The sequence below is a fragment of the Equus asinus genome, chromosome 25 (genome assembly GCF_041296235.1).
Source record: "Equus asinus isolate D_3611 breed Donkey chromosome 25, EquAss-T2T_v2, whole genome shotgun sequence".
Taxonomy (NCBI): domain Eukaryota; kingdom Metazoa; phylum Chordata; class Mammalia; order Perissodactyla; family Equidae; genus Equus; species Equus asinus.
The window spans coordinates 35,404,740-35,421,012 of NC_091814.1; the positions used below are offsets into that span (position 1 = coordinate 35,404,740).

The window sequence follows — 16,273 nt, forward strand, 5'->3', positions numbered from 1 at the left end:
AGCAGCTGCTCACTCCACATTTTCTGGATGTGTGTGGTTTTCTCCCTTATCTCTCACCTTCTGTCTTCTTTTCTCATATGCTCCTCCTCCAGAAACACACATCTTGGCTTTCAAACCCCTCTGCCCCCTGGCTCACGGTTCCCTGTGGCGGTGACATCAAGATCTCACCTCCTAGAAACAATTCCTTGTCCTTTGAGCAAATTATGAGAGTAAAAACCAGAATTAACATTGTACAACCTCAGCTATGGTGAGTTGGTTGCATTGTCGCTCTTTTCTATTTGCAGAGAGGAGGATTTGGGGCTAGAGGTAAGCCAAATGGCACCTGTCAGGGAATCCGATCCTGACCCCAAATGCAAACTTTCTGTCAGTTTCCAGTGCTCCTCAGTGCAGTCTGGGTACCATTTCAGCATGATTTCAGAATAAAAAGTGCAGAGCCGCCGTGAATCCCTCATCCCTACGCCCTTCTCTTCAGCTCCTTCCAAAGGCGAGGCTGTCCTCTAGAGATGCTGGGGACGGCTTCGTTGGGGCTCCGCCCCTGAGAACTCGCCTTCCAATGGCAGGATAGACAGGCGCACAGAAACCTAGAAATGTAAGGTAGACACAAATAAGTAGTGAAATAGAAGTAGAAAAGAAGTGCTCCCCTCTTCATAGCTGAGAGAGCTCACATACCTGGTACAATGATCTTGAGAACTGCAGGCACTTAAGAATCATTTGTGCTTAACTGTGAGCTCTTCCACGTGTGTATTTCTTAGCAGTGTTACCTTCTCTTTCACACCTTGCTTCGGAAAACATTTCCTCAGAGCACATGAATTGCTGATTAAAGAAATCTGTCCCAAAGTTGCTAGAAAAGTGTGAGCAGTGGAGAAAGAAGTTGAAGTGAAATAGGCATTCATTCCACAAACAGCTAGTGAGCAGCGTCTGCGAGCCCGCGCTGCATGAGGAGAGGGCCCTGCCGTGCTGGCTACTGCTTGCATTCTCATGGGGAACAAAGATGACAAACATGCAGAAGTGCCTTTGACAACATAAAGCAATGCCAGGGGCCGGCTCCGTGGCCGAGTGGTTAATTCGCATGCTCCGCTGCGGCGGCCCAGGGTTCGGATCCTGGGCGCGGACATGACACCGCTCGTCAGGCCACGTTGAGGCGGCATTCCCACGTTCCACAACTAGAAGGACCTGCAACTAAGATATACAACTGTGTACGGGGGGGAGGTTTGGGGAGATAAAGCAGAAAAAAAAAAAAAGATTGGCAACAGTTGTTAGCCCAGGTGCCAATCTTTAAAAAAAATAAAAATAAAAAAATAAAGCAATGCCAGAGGATAGAAGGTTTGGGGGTTTATCTGAGAAGGCCTATCTGAGGGGACATTTAACCAGAGACCTGAAAGGAGGGAGAGAGGACGTCAGCCATGGGGACATGGGAGAGGATTCACAAGGCGCCCTCCTTCCTTAAATGACAAGTGCAGGTCCTAATAAATAATACATACTGTATCACCTCTATGAAATAAAATACATATGTACATGTATTTGCTTGTGTGTGCACACAATAAAACTATTTATAAATATAAATCTAAATATTTCCATAATTTACATAAAGATACATTTTATTTATGTATATCAAGTTATATATGCCCAAATATTAACATGAGTCATCTCTGGGCAGTGAGATTATAAGTGGATTTAATTTTCTTCTCTGGTCTTCTACACCCCCACATTTTATATAGTAAACCTGCATTACATTTTTTGTCATGTATTCATCTTTCACGGGCTCTTCTTAATCTCCCAAATGCAGCAGTTGTCTATTGAGAATGGAGTATTTGTCCTGTAAGCCAGTATAAAATAGTGGTAATATGTGTATCAAATGACTACTCTGTATGTGCCGGGTACTGTTTCAAGTGCTTTATGGGCAGCAGCTCATCGAATCCTCACGACGGCACCTGGGCAGGTGTTCTCCTTACTGCCATCTTTCTTCTACAGCTGAGGAGGCTGAGTGGTGCATGGTTAAGGTTGCCCGAGGCCACTCAGCTAGCGGGTACTGGAGCCAGGGTTGCTTCCAGGTGTTCTGAGCCCATAGTCCCCTCCCTAACCCTGTGCCACTGCTGCCTCCCTGGAAGGCCAGGGTACCTCATGGTCTTCCTTTTCAGTAGCTTTTTGGAGGTGGGAAGTAGAAAAGGTCATCGATGAATTAACAAGAGAATGGCCTCAATAATATATCTGCCTCCGTCATTGATGCAGCAAAGGCCAAATGGAACCAGAATCAAAGTATGGAATCTGTCCACTTTCCTGGTGGCTAGTTTATTCTGGATGAGGGGGAATGCAGATTTTCATACCAATTTTGACTGCTCTGATGAATTGCAATAAATCGAATAGGAGCAAAGCCAGGTCTTGGTCTGTGTGGACACAGCCTTCATAGACTTGTCCTGAAATGCACCCTTCCCCTTTTTCCTCTCTTCACACCCTGCCCGCCCCCCACCCTATGTAAATTTCCTTTCAGAGGACTCAAGATGCCATGTAGTCAGAATGCTAGCAGGAGATTTTGTTTTTTTTAAATTTACATGACTCCAACTATATGTTCTGATTTTTTTTCACTTTTGTTGTCAGATAAACACATACTTCCAGGATGTCCGTGCATCTAAGGAGCACGAAACCCACACATGCTAGAGACACAGAGTGAGGTGAGTGCAAGGGGCAATCCAAGAGGCAGGGCTCAGACAGAAGCAGACCAAGAGAGGGCAGACCAGGAGAAGGCCAAGCAGCATCTGTTATCCCCTTGCTGTGGCTTGATGTCTTCTGACCAAGGAGATCCTTGTCCTGAGGGAAGGATTCCAGGACCAGATTCAGTGCAGAGTATCTGAGATGCTTGTAGTGAGAGCATCCATGCCAGGCTGTCCCTACTCGTTCCACCTGGGCTTTAACTGGGTTCCCAAGGCTCCGGGCACTTTCCCAAGCTCTCCGATGTTTGGTTTGGGTGTTTGGAGGGGTCAAGAGAGTGGTGACCTCCATTCTCTCCTTGATCCACTATTCCTTGCCACTCAGAGGCCTCAACTCTGAACACCTGAGGAAGGAAGGTGGAGGAGACAGAAGAGGGATATGATCAATTGCTGCCAAAAACTACAACAAATATTCCCCATTCTAGGAGCGCAGGAAAGGGATGAGAAGTTGTGACACAATGACAGAGATGTGGTTAAATCAGACTTTCATTACACTGTGACCCTGATCGCCCTAAGGAGGCACAGTAGCCGAGCATCTGGAAGAAGACAGTTGTTGGACGGAAAGACCCCAAAGACCCCTTCCATCTTTAATAACCTCAATGCATAGATGACTACTGTCTCTGAACAAGCATCCCTCATCCTCCTGCTTGCCTCGCCCCCAGTGCTCAGAGCTGACACTCAGTTGGGTAAACAAAGTCACAGGTCATATGACATTTGCTTTGCCTTGTCTGTGGATTCGTGGTACTTTCCCTTCTTTCTCCTTTTAATGTCCTGTGACTTCACCTTTCCCAGATTACAGACTTGTTGCCTTTGTTGTCCGTGGTAGTTTAAAAACTTGGCTAATTCTTGAAAATGAATCACAACATAAGAATTAGAGCTGAGTTGTCATCCTGGCAAGGAAGCTGGGAGGAAGCTGCAAAATCATGTGTTTCTGCATGTGGCCCATGTACTCATTTGGACCATGAGACCCAATCAGTTCAAGTTGATGACTTGGTATACAAGACTAGCGGTTTCACTCAAAAGGGTTGATAGGGCCAGCCTGGCAGCATAGTGGTTAAGTTCATGTGCTCCACTTTGGCAGCCCAGGGTTTGTGGGCCCTGATCCTGGGCACAGACCTACACACCACTCATCAAGCCATGCTGTGGTGGCAACCCACATACAAAGTAGAGGAAGATTGGCACAGATGTTAGCTCTGTGACAATCTTCCGCAAGCAAAAAGAGGAAGATTGGCAACAGATTTTAGCTCAGGTCCAATCTTCCTCACCAAAAAAAGGGGGGGAGGTTGAACTGGTTGCCACATAGAGATGCCCAGAGAAGCTCAGTTTCTGATAGAATCAGCACACTTTCTTTTTTTCAAGGATAAAGGCATCAGATCACCCTTACAGTAAAAAGGGTTTTGTTCTATAGGAAGAAGGAAAAGGTTGAGAAGGAACTCTCCCTGTGTCCTTAGTGTGATATCTTAGCGAGTATGTATGTGGGTCAATGTCCATGTGGGTGTCTAGGAATGGGATGTAAGGGCTTTAAGAAAGAGAGAACATGATCTCGGACTCAGGGAGTTTCAAGTCAAATCAATATAAGACATTCACAGGTAAAATTACACAGATAATAAGCTTTGAGAGGCAGTGGGGTAAATAATTTTTCCATTGGAAAGATGTAAAGCAGAAACAAGAGTCAAGCAAGACAGTATTTAGAGATGCATCTCTGGAATAGAGCGAAAAAGGTATGTAGTTTTCTCTCTTATGGAATTGCCTTGGACTTGATCTCCAGGCAGGGATTTGAGTGCAAAAGTCCAGAGATGAATAAGTGCATTTTCAAATGCACTGGGGCAAGAAGCAGCAGCCAGTTGCCAGGCTGTCCCTCTAGCACCAGCTCTACTCTGATAACCACTTGCAACACAAAGGATGCCACAGACCTCAGGGGTTTCATCTATAGAGGCTCTTTACAGAGGCCCAGCAACAAAAAAATAGGTGAAGGTGCAGTCCTTGGCACAATCTGAGTCATATCTACCTGCAAAACTGTGCAACCCAATTGTATTGGGGGGATTGGTACTCTGTTACAGAACCACAATCTGGGCCAAGAAGATTCTTCTAGTAATAAACAGACTATTTTGAGTTTTTTAACCCAGCATTTCCCAGATTCCAATCAGCATCTATTTCAAAAACTATGAGTTGGAAAAGAAAAGGGCCACAACGGGAGCTTGAGAGATGACATTTAGGGGAGGGATGTCTCCAAAGAGAGAGGAATCTAGGAAATGAGATTGAGAAAGAAAAGCCAGAGAAAAGAGTACAAGCCAGGAGAAAATTACATCATGGAAACAAAGTTTGTAGAAAGAGGTAAGAAGGCAGTGCTTAAAAGGTTTACATGGTACAGACAAATGCAGGCAAGATGATGGTCTAAATCTTCCTTTGCAATAACAGGGAGGTCATTGGTGGCCTTTGCCAGAGCAGTTTAAATAGAGCAGATAAAAGCCAGGTTGTTATGGGTCATGTACTAGCTGGGGAATGAGAAAAACGAAAATGTCAGCGTAGGCCACTCTATCCAAAGGCCTACAGAGAACTTGGTTTATATGCTGGGAAGGTGGAGCCATTGAAGATGGAAATTCCAGGAATAAAAGCAGTAATTAACAGAGCAAAGTTCTAGGAGATGAGATCCAGCAGACAGGTATGCAGCTCATCCTTGGATGAAAGGAGGAATCCTTTCTTTGAGAAAGGCGGGGAGACACAGAAAAACTTGTAAGTATGTATGGGTGGGAACTTTAGGGAAACCATGTCAATGACTCTTATTGTTTTACTGTGAAATTGAAAGTAATATAATCTGCTAAGAGGATGGCAGAAGAAACTAGTCAAGGACATGTGACAGAATTGCCAACTGGTATTGAGGAGCAGCTGAGACGAGTCCAACCATCAGCAGTGGCACTCATCAGCAAGGTTGATTTATTCCCTGTAAGTCACATTCACTAGCCTGGGTTCAAGAGCGAAAGAGGCAAATGGTTTGTTAATTCTTAGTCAAGGTGTTGACAGGCAGATACGACTAAAGGACAATTTGCCAAGGGAATTAAGGATATGGGTGGGCATAAATGAAGAGGTGATTCCTCTGTATGACGACTATTCAGTGTTGAGGACTCAGAACTTTGGCTAAATGGAAAATGAACCATTTTTGTGTTGTTATGTTTCCATTTATCATATTGTTATATTTATACAGATTAGATCAGCTGCTGGAAAAAGCTCTTTAGCTAGCCAAAATTTCAGAACCACACCTTTTCGATGAGTGCCTAGTCAGGATACTTCTAGCTAAACTAGATATATCAGACATGATGTTTGAGATTCTAGGTCAGTCAGTGGTTTGACCCAACAAAGGTGTATTTCTTGCTCATGTAAAATTCACTGAGATTGGGAGACTGTCTGGGGTCCCTTGTTTTCACTCAGGGATAGAAGTTGCTTTTATCTTGGTGCTCTGCCATCTCAACACAGCCTCTAAAGGAGAAGAAAGGATGGACTAAGCATGATGATTATTAGTACCTCAAAGCAGAAGTGATACAACACTTTGTTCACATTCCCATGAGCTCAAGCTTATCCCAAGAACCCCAATCCAATTGCAAAGAAAGCTGGTAAATGAAGGAGAGCACATGAACATTCAGGGAGCATCAATCGCAGCTGTTAAACTGGGTCAACCACCAAGTGTCCCAAGATCCGCACTTAGTAAATTTCAGGGAGCTTGACTCTTCAGTGACGAGGAGGAGAAGACTTGGAAAGAGAGAAGTGTGACATTACTTGGCCCTGACTGTGTCCACGTGGTGCCAGACCAAGCAGTTGAAGAGTGAAAATACAAGCCAAACTGTAATTCTGTCATTGGATGTTGTATAGAAAAACAAAGGCAAGATGAAGAATGAAGAGGAAGAGATGAAGAAGAAGGAGGAAGAAGAGAAGGAAGGAGAAGAGAAAGAGCGACAAGGTCATTTGGAGAAACTCAAATGCTGCTGTAATCATTTTTCCCCCTAGGTTTAGCCAAACTAGAGTCTGCTCACAGGAAATGGAAACATAAATAAAAGTAAGGCACAATAGGAACGGTTCTAAACTTTCAGCCCTGAAGGCCACATGGAGTTGGCCAGACTGGAGTTGGAGGAATCAGCGAGAACCAAGCTGCCCCCTCTTTGGGTGAGCAGCGTTCATGGGTCTTCTCTGGCTTCCTTCCTTTCTTGCTCTAAGTCACCATTTCAAAAGTGCATATTCAGTGTGATTATTTAAAATATTTTCAAGACCGAGAGATACTAACAGGCCTTTTCCACAACCAGCACCACTCTTGCGGGAAACATGTTATTTCTTTTTAATTTGCTCATTCAGTCCTGAATAACTTTTCAGAGGGCTCCAGATACCGCAGTATGACAGCTAAACCAAGGCGCATCGGATGCAATGGAATTGCTCTACAAGCAACCTTGCCAAAGGCCCTTTTCGATGCACAAAGCTGGCTCTATCTTTGTATATTGAGGGAGCTAAATCAATGTTAAATGCTTGGCTCTTTTCACAGGACAATGACCAGGACCTAAGCTGCGTCCTTCCTTTTTGATTGACACTTGAAACGCAGCGCGGGAATCAGCCAGAGGCGCTGCTACAAGCCGAACCCTCTGCTGGGATAACCACTGGTGACATCTGCAGAAAGGCCGACAAAAGGCAGTTGAAAGCTGTGTTTGTTGCTCTCCCCCCTCAGATCTCCTCGCTTTCATGGAGCTCCTTCCTTGCTTTAATATTATGATTCAGCACCTGGCTTTTTTGAACCTTGCTTTAAACTTCAAAAGGCAAGGTGGTATTAACAAACATGAAACGAAAAAGTGGCGGTAGTTTGATTTACTGTTGTCGTCTTATCAAGGGGTTTTTTTGTCACCAGCTGCCACTTTCTGTCATCTTTGGAACCATTATCATTTCTCTAAAATCTAAAAGACTCCACTTAATAACAGCTTTGAATACAGGCAGGATCAGTAACATACACAGTTCTGGGAATGACAGGACCATCAAATGAAAAGAAAGATGTTGCCAAAAAAAAAAAAAGAACCCAAACCACACAAATAAGAGCCGTAGTACTTTCTAGTGACCTTGATTTCAGAATTAAACAAATCCAATCCAATTCTATTGTTCCTTTTGAATTCCATTGTAGAGTTTCCTTGAGAAGTTCCTTTTTGTTGTTAGGGTTGGTGGGAGGAAAAAACCCCAGGCCACAACAAGGCTTCGCTGCTCCACGCAGAAGAGGAAGCTCTGTGTCATGAAAGGACTGAAATGACCTCTGCTAGTGCAGCCGCTCAGCTAATTACCAGCTCACTTTCACTGACTTTCTAATACTTGGAGCACCCACTTGATGCTGACAGCCAGCTAGACTTGCAAACTCTTACCAAGGAGGAGGTCCCTCCATTTCCACTTTCCTAAGGACTGGCAGCTCTGAGGTTTCCAACTAAACCCACAGGACCTCACAGGACCCTGAGTGTATATGTTAAAGCTGGGTCCACCAAGGTAAGCCCACCTATTCATCCTGCTCTCTGCTTGGAACCTCAGAGGCATGAAATTGGTCAGAGCCACAGGGACCTTAAGATCACCCATCCAGTGGTTTTGATTCTCCCGAGGACCTTTGTAAAAATATTGATGCCTCCCTGAGCTCCTTCCCACATCCTCTGAATCCCAAATGCAGAGGGTGGGCTGTGGGCACCTATATTTTAAAAAGCTCTCTGGATGATTCTGATTTCCAAAGAGAGTTGGGAATCCACCCTTACAGATGAGGCTTCTGAGAAACAGAGGACTTAAGTCACTTGTTTAAGGTCGCACAGCAAGCATGTGGCAGAGCTGGACTGAGACCCAGTGATGGGAGCCCAGAACAGTGCTCATGCCCCATGGCAGACCCTTAGATGAAACTTGGAGAGTCATAACTGGATGGGGCTTTTCAACAGGGAGGGGGCTGAGCACTGCCTTCCAAAGATGCAGGTCACAGTCCTGCAAATTCCTGCTTCGCCTCACTTTCCTTCTTCCCACCTGCTTCCCCATCCTAAGTCAGTTCACTCTTCATAAGCTTGCTGATACCGTTAGTGGTATGTTTCTCTCATCCTCCTTGTTCCCTATTCCCTTAGGGCCTTGAGACACTAAGTGTGGAGGAAATAATTACCAATCCCTGATGCACTTCATGAAAGTAAAACATGAAAAAGGTGAAGCTGCTCCTTTAGATGTTATCAAGTGCAAAGCATTTCATTTGTGGCTTGATCTGATATGCCACTTCCTTGAAACCGGTCAACTATATTTGACCATCTGTTTCTCTTTTATGATCTAGTAGCCCGAACTTGCTACTTTATTATGTAGCATTGGTAGGTGTGACATCAAAAATCCTATACTTTATAGCTCTTTTTACAAAGGTAGTTATGTCAAATAAGCCAAATGGATGATTATCAAATAGCCTGGGGTTTCAACCTGCTGACCCTAAGTGGTCCACTTACATCCAGAGAAAGGGCATGGCTCGTGGAAACTTCACAGGCCTTAAAATAGGAATGGGAGTTAAGTCTGAAAAAGAAGGAGAGCATCTTTGGAGCTGTCAGTAGGTCTGTTCTTGAAATACTGAGACTATGACAACTGTATAAAATGAGAAAATAAACCCAGAACAAAATCGTAAGATCTCTAGTCCTACAGATCAGGACTATTTTGATAATATAAAACAATGCAGCAATGGCAAAGAGTATTATCTCTGTGCCAGCTCTAAACAAGTGCTGGTGGCGGCCTGAAGGGCTGGATTAAGAAAGATTCTGGGCTCAGTAGTAAAGCTATCAGGAATGGTTAGCAATGTCTGCCATGGATGGGGATACATACACACACGTAATTTCAAGACCTGATAGTGTGGTTAAAACAAGTTTTAGAATCAGCTACGAGTTTATAATCTAGTTCTGCCCCTTGCTAGCTATGTGAGCTTGGACAAATTACTTAGATTCAGTTTCCTTATCTGTAAAAACGCCTCATTCTGTGTTTTGAAAGACACAATAAATGTAAAGCCATCATCACACTGCATACTATATAGTAGATACTTAATACAATTGAAGCTCTTAGCATTATTATGGGGGGAACAAACCTACCAGCCTGAGGCCGAGTCTGTATGGATAGGCAGCACAAGTAATTGGATCATGCTCCAAGGGATGAGACCAGAGAACTTTGAGCCATGAAAATATTTCTACCCTTTACTCCCCTTTAGTCCAACAATTAAAAGGGAGGGGAAGGAAGGAAGGAAGGAAGGAAGGAAAGAAGGAAGGAATGGGTAGAGAGGAGGAGGCAGGGAGAAGAGAAGTAAGGGAGGGAGGAAAGAAAGATTCAACAATGAAACAGAAGATTGACAGAGGCAGCAGGGAGTTGGTGGGTGAAACTAGGACTGGGTCAAAGTAGCAAAAATTCTGAAACACAGACAGGTCTACTTTTTTTTTTTTTTTTTTTTACTATAGCACTAGCATTCAAGTCTATACCAAAATTGTTCTATTTTGGATGAAAAGATGATTCCCTCTCCCTCCCCCCTCAAATAAACCACATTTCATAGGTATTCTCCTTGTTAACACATAGTTTCTTATTTCCATGCTTCACACTGTTAGAGGGACCACAGAGAAATGAGATTCCATTTCTGTGCAGTGAGTAGAGACCTTCTGACTAGGATTCAGAAGACACAGACGTCATTTCCTGCTCTGCCATACTGACCAGGTGTCCTTGGACAAATTCACAAAGCCATTCTGAGACTCTTTTTCTTCTTTTGTAAAGTGGGAACAAGGAACCTCACTTGCTAACATTAAAGGGTTATTTTGAGGATGGCAAGGAGATAATATGAGTGAAACACCTTTGTTGGGTGTATATGTGATGCATGTGTGAAGGATGATGACACTAGTCCACCCTTTGCATAGACGGATCCACCTTCCTGGTATGACTTGAGAGAAGGATATTCATCCTTATCTCAGTGCCTCCCTCCCTGACAGCCCTCTAAACTATCTCCCAATTCTTCTTCCTTAGTGATTGGAATTCTAATTGGAATCAGAGATTGATTCTTTTGGATAACCAAACTGCCGTCCTCAGGCATCCTTTTAAAGAAGTCTACAGACCTATAAGAAGTAAGGCATTTACTTAGAGAGAATTGGGCTAGACACTGGATTTCTTGAGAAACCAGGATCCAGGAGTGATCTCATGGGGAGGAAAAGAGAGTGAAACTTAGTTTAGCAGAGCTGACATAAGCTCCAGTCCTGGTTCCACCACTTGGTAGTTGTGTACCCTTGGGCAAGTTGCTCGATCTCTGTTGGCTTGTGTTTTCTTGTGTTTATTTATTCATTCATAAGTATGTTGAAGTCTACTCTGTGTCAGGCTGTGTTCTACATAATAACAGAGTCTAATTCCTTACCCCTTGGAAGCTTACATTTTACCAGGGGAGATAGAATATAAACAGAGAAATATAGTAGAGTAAGCACTAAGAAAAATAATTAAAGCGACCATAAAAATAACTAAGTCAGGATAAAGACATAGTGAGAAGGAGGATAAGGTGGGTAAAGAGAGGTCTTTGAGGAGATATCTTACCTAAATCTCAGTGAAGAGATGGTGTGAGCCAGGGGAAAGTCTGAGAGAGAAATATTCAAGGGAGAGGAAATGTTAATGAAAATCTTCTTCAAATTTAGGGAATAACAATGGAGTTCCTAAGAAATGGTCCGATTTGAGAAAGATATTGAAAATGGAGTTGATAATACTTGTTGCTGGGTTCGATGTGGGGTTGAGGGAAGGAGAGGAGTCAAAAATGACTCTGGGGAGTTGGTTTAAGAACAAGGTGAATGAGGAAGATGGAATTTAAGAAGCGGCAAGAGTTCTACTTTAGATATAATACATTTGTAAAATTTTTGTAACATTTAGAAAATCTGACAAATGGAGATCATAAGAGTACCTGACTATTGGTGTTTGAGATAATCATGGAAAGGGCCTAGTAGATGATCCAATATGGAGCAAGTGCTCAATAAAATATACTTATATGGAACAATGAATGGAAATGTCAAATCAAGTTGTGGGGCAGGGGTGCTCACTGTACAGTCAAGAAACTAGACAGTGATGACAGAGTGGAGCCAGCATACCAGTAGAAGGGAATCAGGTTTAGGAAGGGAGGCAAAAGAAGACTGAAGACATGGTTTGAATGCTTCACAGTTCTGCATCAATCCATCCCATACAGCATGGTGAAAAACACAGGGGCTATTTATAAGGGGCTACCAGATCAAATGGTCCCTTCTGTAAAAAGATTGGTTTTCAATATCTTCTTGAATTGAGTGACCCAACAGCACTTTAAGGATCATGAAGACATTGCTTTGGCCCAGGATGTAGAAATGATGTGTAGTGACACCAAACTTTCCCTCACTCATTGCTGCCCATGCAGCCTAGGGAATGTGCTTGTTCTAAAGAGGCAACGCATCTTACCAAAAGAAAAACAATTTTTGTTCCTCTGTGTGTAGTATATTTGTGCCAAAGATTTTATTTACCAGCTAGACATGCCAAACTAACAACGTTAGAAGCTACTGTTTATCATCTACTTAGATGAAAATCAAAGTCTTCTAAGTCTACTAGAAAGCTCTGCTAAACTTGACCTATTTCCTATTGCGCATTTCTTCTGAGTTTGAAAATAGCAAAGCAATAGCAAAGCGATCCAAAGCCACAGAAATTCCATTCCTCCCCCTGACTCCCTTCCCACACCCCTCTGCACACACTTATCAGAGCCATGCAGCAGCTGTGAGGAAAATGAGAGCTATAGGAAACTTAGAGCTAATCATGCCAAATGGTGACAAATTCTCAGGAGAGGGCAATTCTGGTCACCCATCTGACAGCACACAGATGGCTACAAACTCTGTCTTAAAATCCTGGATCTGACCCCCTAATAAATTGTCTATGGAAACTTCTGAGCTTGGGGATGTAGGTAGCTTGGTCTCAGTCAGACAACTGAGGTACACAAATTTGAAAAATAGGGTTGTCTGGATAATGTCTAAGATTTCTATTCTCCATATATAGACATATAGACATATAAAAATTTCCTTTTTGGGGGGGTAGACGTTAAAACCTTCTCTGCCTCAAATAACTTTTTGGAGGTGGAGGGCCCAACAGCTTATCTCTATAAAGGCCTGGGAGCTTGAGACTTGACTAGTCTCCTTTGGGACAGTCACTTGGCCCTTACTATGAACCCAGTGAGAAGAAGCCATGCAGAGAGAGGTAAAAGAATGACAGTGAAAAGGGTAGAATTCAGTTGAACTAATTTATTTGAGAAAAGATGGTTTGAATTTAGTCAACAGCAATTGCGTATTTTTTCCTTCTGTTGCACATCAATTATTAATTATGTTTTCCTTCCGTTCTAGACTGTAAGAGCCAAAAAGGGCAGGGACTGTGTCTACATTGTTCAGCCACGCATCTCCAGCACCTGGGAGAGTGCCTGGCCCATTCTAATCTGATGTGAAATATTTGTTGAATTAATGGAAACATTTGTGCATACAGGCACAGACCCTGAAAGAGTTTAGCATTATAGAATTCTAGAGAAGTAAGCCTGAGCTATTTCATGAACTGCTAAGGTAACTCAAATTGAACCAAAGGCCACATGCCTGGGTTGAACTGCTGTAACTCAGGTAATCTGTCTTGACTAGTAATTGTGTCACTATGTGACCACATAGCCCACCGTGCCTGCTCAGCTCTTCCTAACCTTAGACAAATTTTTTCGCAAATCACAGAAGCTTTGGAAAACCATCTGGACCCAGATGATGGGATAAAAATTCTTCCCTTAAAATGATAAGATATTCTATCAAGTCTGTTTGATAGCGCAGTGTGACCAATTGCTTTAAGTCTTATATCTACCAGAACGGTGACAAGAAAAATGAGAAAAGAATTGATGATACTGTTTTCACAAATTTGCCTAACGCCATCCACATTAGCTTCTCACACAATTTCCTACTGGCAACTTTTGAACAAGTCAAACTTAGATTGGCTTTTATTACTCATGACTGTTAAATGAAGGTGTCTTTGTTTAAGGTCAGAGAAAAATTATTTTCTCTTAAAATAACAACTTTCAATTATCTGTAATGTAAGAGGAACTTGATGGTATGGATAATCCAAAGCATAATAACCTAAAATTTCTGGAATGTGTCCTTTCTTCAACCAGCCTAATCACTTTTCCTTGGGATAAAAGTGGGGAAGAGTAGCAGGGTTTCTCTGAAGGGGTGAATTGACCTGGCACTCCAAAGTTATCGTAGATAATTTAATAAGAGTGAACCCACAAGTAGATGATGTGGGGGAGGTGAGATGGCATTGGGCACAATTACAAACCACATTCCAAACTGGCTTATCTTGGATTCCTATTCAGCTCAAATGCCTAATTCTAAATATTTACTTCAGTTTTTAATCCATCCCATGGTCATTCGAGTGATCTTTACCTAGACAGAGCCTGTGATGGATTGTATTTATGACTTTCTCTCCATCATCATTAGTGAGCAAGGCATAGGGAGATGGAGTAGAGGCCTGACAGAGAAGACGAACCCCTTTTCTCAGGGAACATGCCGTCAAAAAGGAACACGCTATTTTGAAATACAGATAACTTTGTGAGTGACAGGAAATGCTAAGTTTAGAAGGGTTGTCAATGTAACCTCAGCTAAAAAGCAGAGGAAGCACTCTATAACTATTTTGAGAGGGAGAAAAAGAGAGAAAGAGAATATATGTTTTACCATAACATCCACTATCCAGGGTTCATCCATGACACATAAATGCCCTGCCATCTAGACAGCAGAGCAGCAGCTGTGGAGATTGGCTTCTGAGTCACGGTCACTGAAGAGGAATGATTTGTACAAGTTCAAAGGCACCAAAGACCTTGGCACTCATCTGCCTGAGTGAATGTCAAGACACAAGATGACATCACTGTAAACGGGTAAACCTGAGAAACATTTCCTACTTACAATAGGGACGCTCTAGGGATGCACAAAGCTTTATTCCTTCCTTTCAATAGTGTCTTCATCTGGGAGTGTCTTTGACCCACCGCCCTTAATCCTATATCGTCCATTCATTTAGCAAATTGTGAGCTCTCCAGAGAGAGGCTGTGGTTTCTGTAATAATCATAAGGTGGCAAAACATCTGATGAAAGTGGCAATTGGCTCTTCAGGCAAAGGAGAGAGAGAGGCTTCTGTATGAAAACAAACTGAAAAATTAGGACCCATCAGTTGGGAAAGCCAAGGCCTTGGAGAACCATGGTAGTAAGTCTATGAAATACAAGGCTCTGGACAAGCTAATGCCACTCCTATTCAATAATCCCGGGAAGGCGTTGTTCATTGTTCCTCAGAGAAGCAGCTTTTCCAGGACAGATAAAAAGAAAATGGTTAAATGAAAGCCAGAACTTGAAATTCTAAGAAATGAGGTAGGCTAAAAATATAAAGAGCTAGAGAAAGAGTTTTAAAAACTCATAGAATCTTGTTTAAAAGCGAAGTTGGAGTAGTCAGTCTTAGCTTCTTCACCGGTGAGGGCAAGATCTTGGTCAGAAAAGTGACTGATTCTTTGCTAACAAACTCATTGTATTCCAGACATCAACAAAACATTAGCTTCAATGATTTACATTAAATCTAACAAATATTTGCACGTAGGCCACTGTGCCAGGGACTATTTCCAAAGAGTCATTAGTCTGTTCCGATGGAAGAAATTTCTTACATTCTTATGGGCATTTCAATAGGCGGCTGATCCACTGAGTAAAGAGAAGACAAGAATGCAAAGCAGCAAGATGGGAGGTAGAGGGGAGGAAGGGGATGGGGTTAGAAATCCCTACGTCCTAATTTATCTGGAAATAATGGTATGACCTTATGTTTATGTAGTATTTCACTTTTACAAATTGCTTTATGATTTGAACCTCACTCCAGCTTCATAATAACCCTATCGGGTTTGAAGGCAGATATATAACTTCATTTCACTGATGAGGAAGCAGACCCAGGATAGTTAGTTAAGCTCAAGGTCCCTTAAGGAATGAGCAAGCCGGTGAGGTCTAGGTCTCCACTTGCTTGTTGGTGTTCTTCCCTACCGACCTCTGTTGACCGAGTCTGACTTTAATAATTCCCGGTGCACAGGATCCAAGATGGCTCTGCTTTCTGGTAGCTCTGCACTTAGTATGCCATGTTCTAGTGCAGTGCAGTGGCATTTTGATGAATCTATGAGAGGCACTGAAGCTGTGAGGAACAGTTGAGAGATCACAGACAAGATCACCTGTTTTGGCCACTAACTCTTCAATTCCCCAACACTGTGCCCCGGGCCCTCCCACCCTTTCCTCCTGTTCTACCTCCCATGGTGCATCTCAAAGAACATTCACACATACAAAAGAGAATCACAGAGCCCTGTGAAGAAGGCTCAGGCAAGTCCAAAACTCCAGGCTATGTAACCGTTTTGAACACGCACTTTTGATAGTCTCTCCAGTTTAATTGGAAGAGTGAGATTCAGAACCAAGCCAAGTCATGTGAACATAGCCCTGGAACTCAAAACGAGTATGGGCCTTCTCTCTATTTCTTCTCTTCCTGTCGGTCACTGTCACCTGGTCTACA

The 16,273-nt window shown here is 42.9% G+C and overlaps 1 long non-coding RNA gene across 1 annotated transcript in view; it reads right to left on the bottom strand.

The window, feature by feature from the left end:
* Positions 1-1,317: 1,317 nt before the first annotated feature.
* LOC123280767 (uncharacterized) overlaps positions 1,318-16,273 on the bottom strand; it is a 61,179-nt gene continuing 46,223 nt past the window's right edge. Inside the window, exon 6 of the long non-coding RNA XR_011498063.1 lies at positions 1,318-3,049. This is a non-coding gene — a long non-coding RNA (uncharacterized lncRNA). The remainder of the gene's footprint in view (positions 3,050-16,273) is intronic.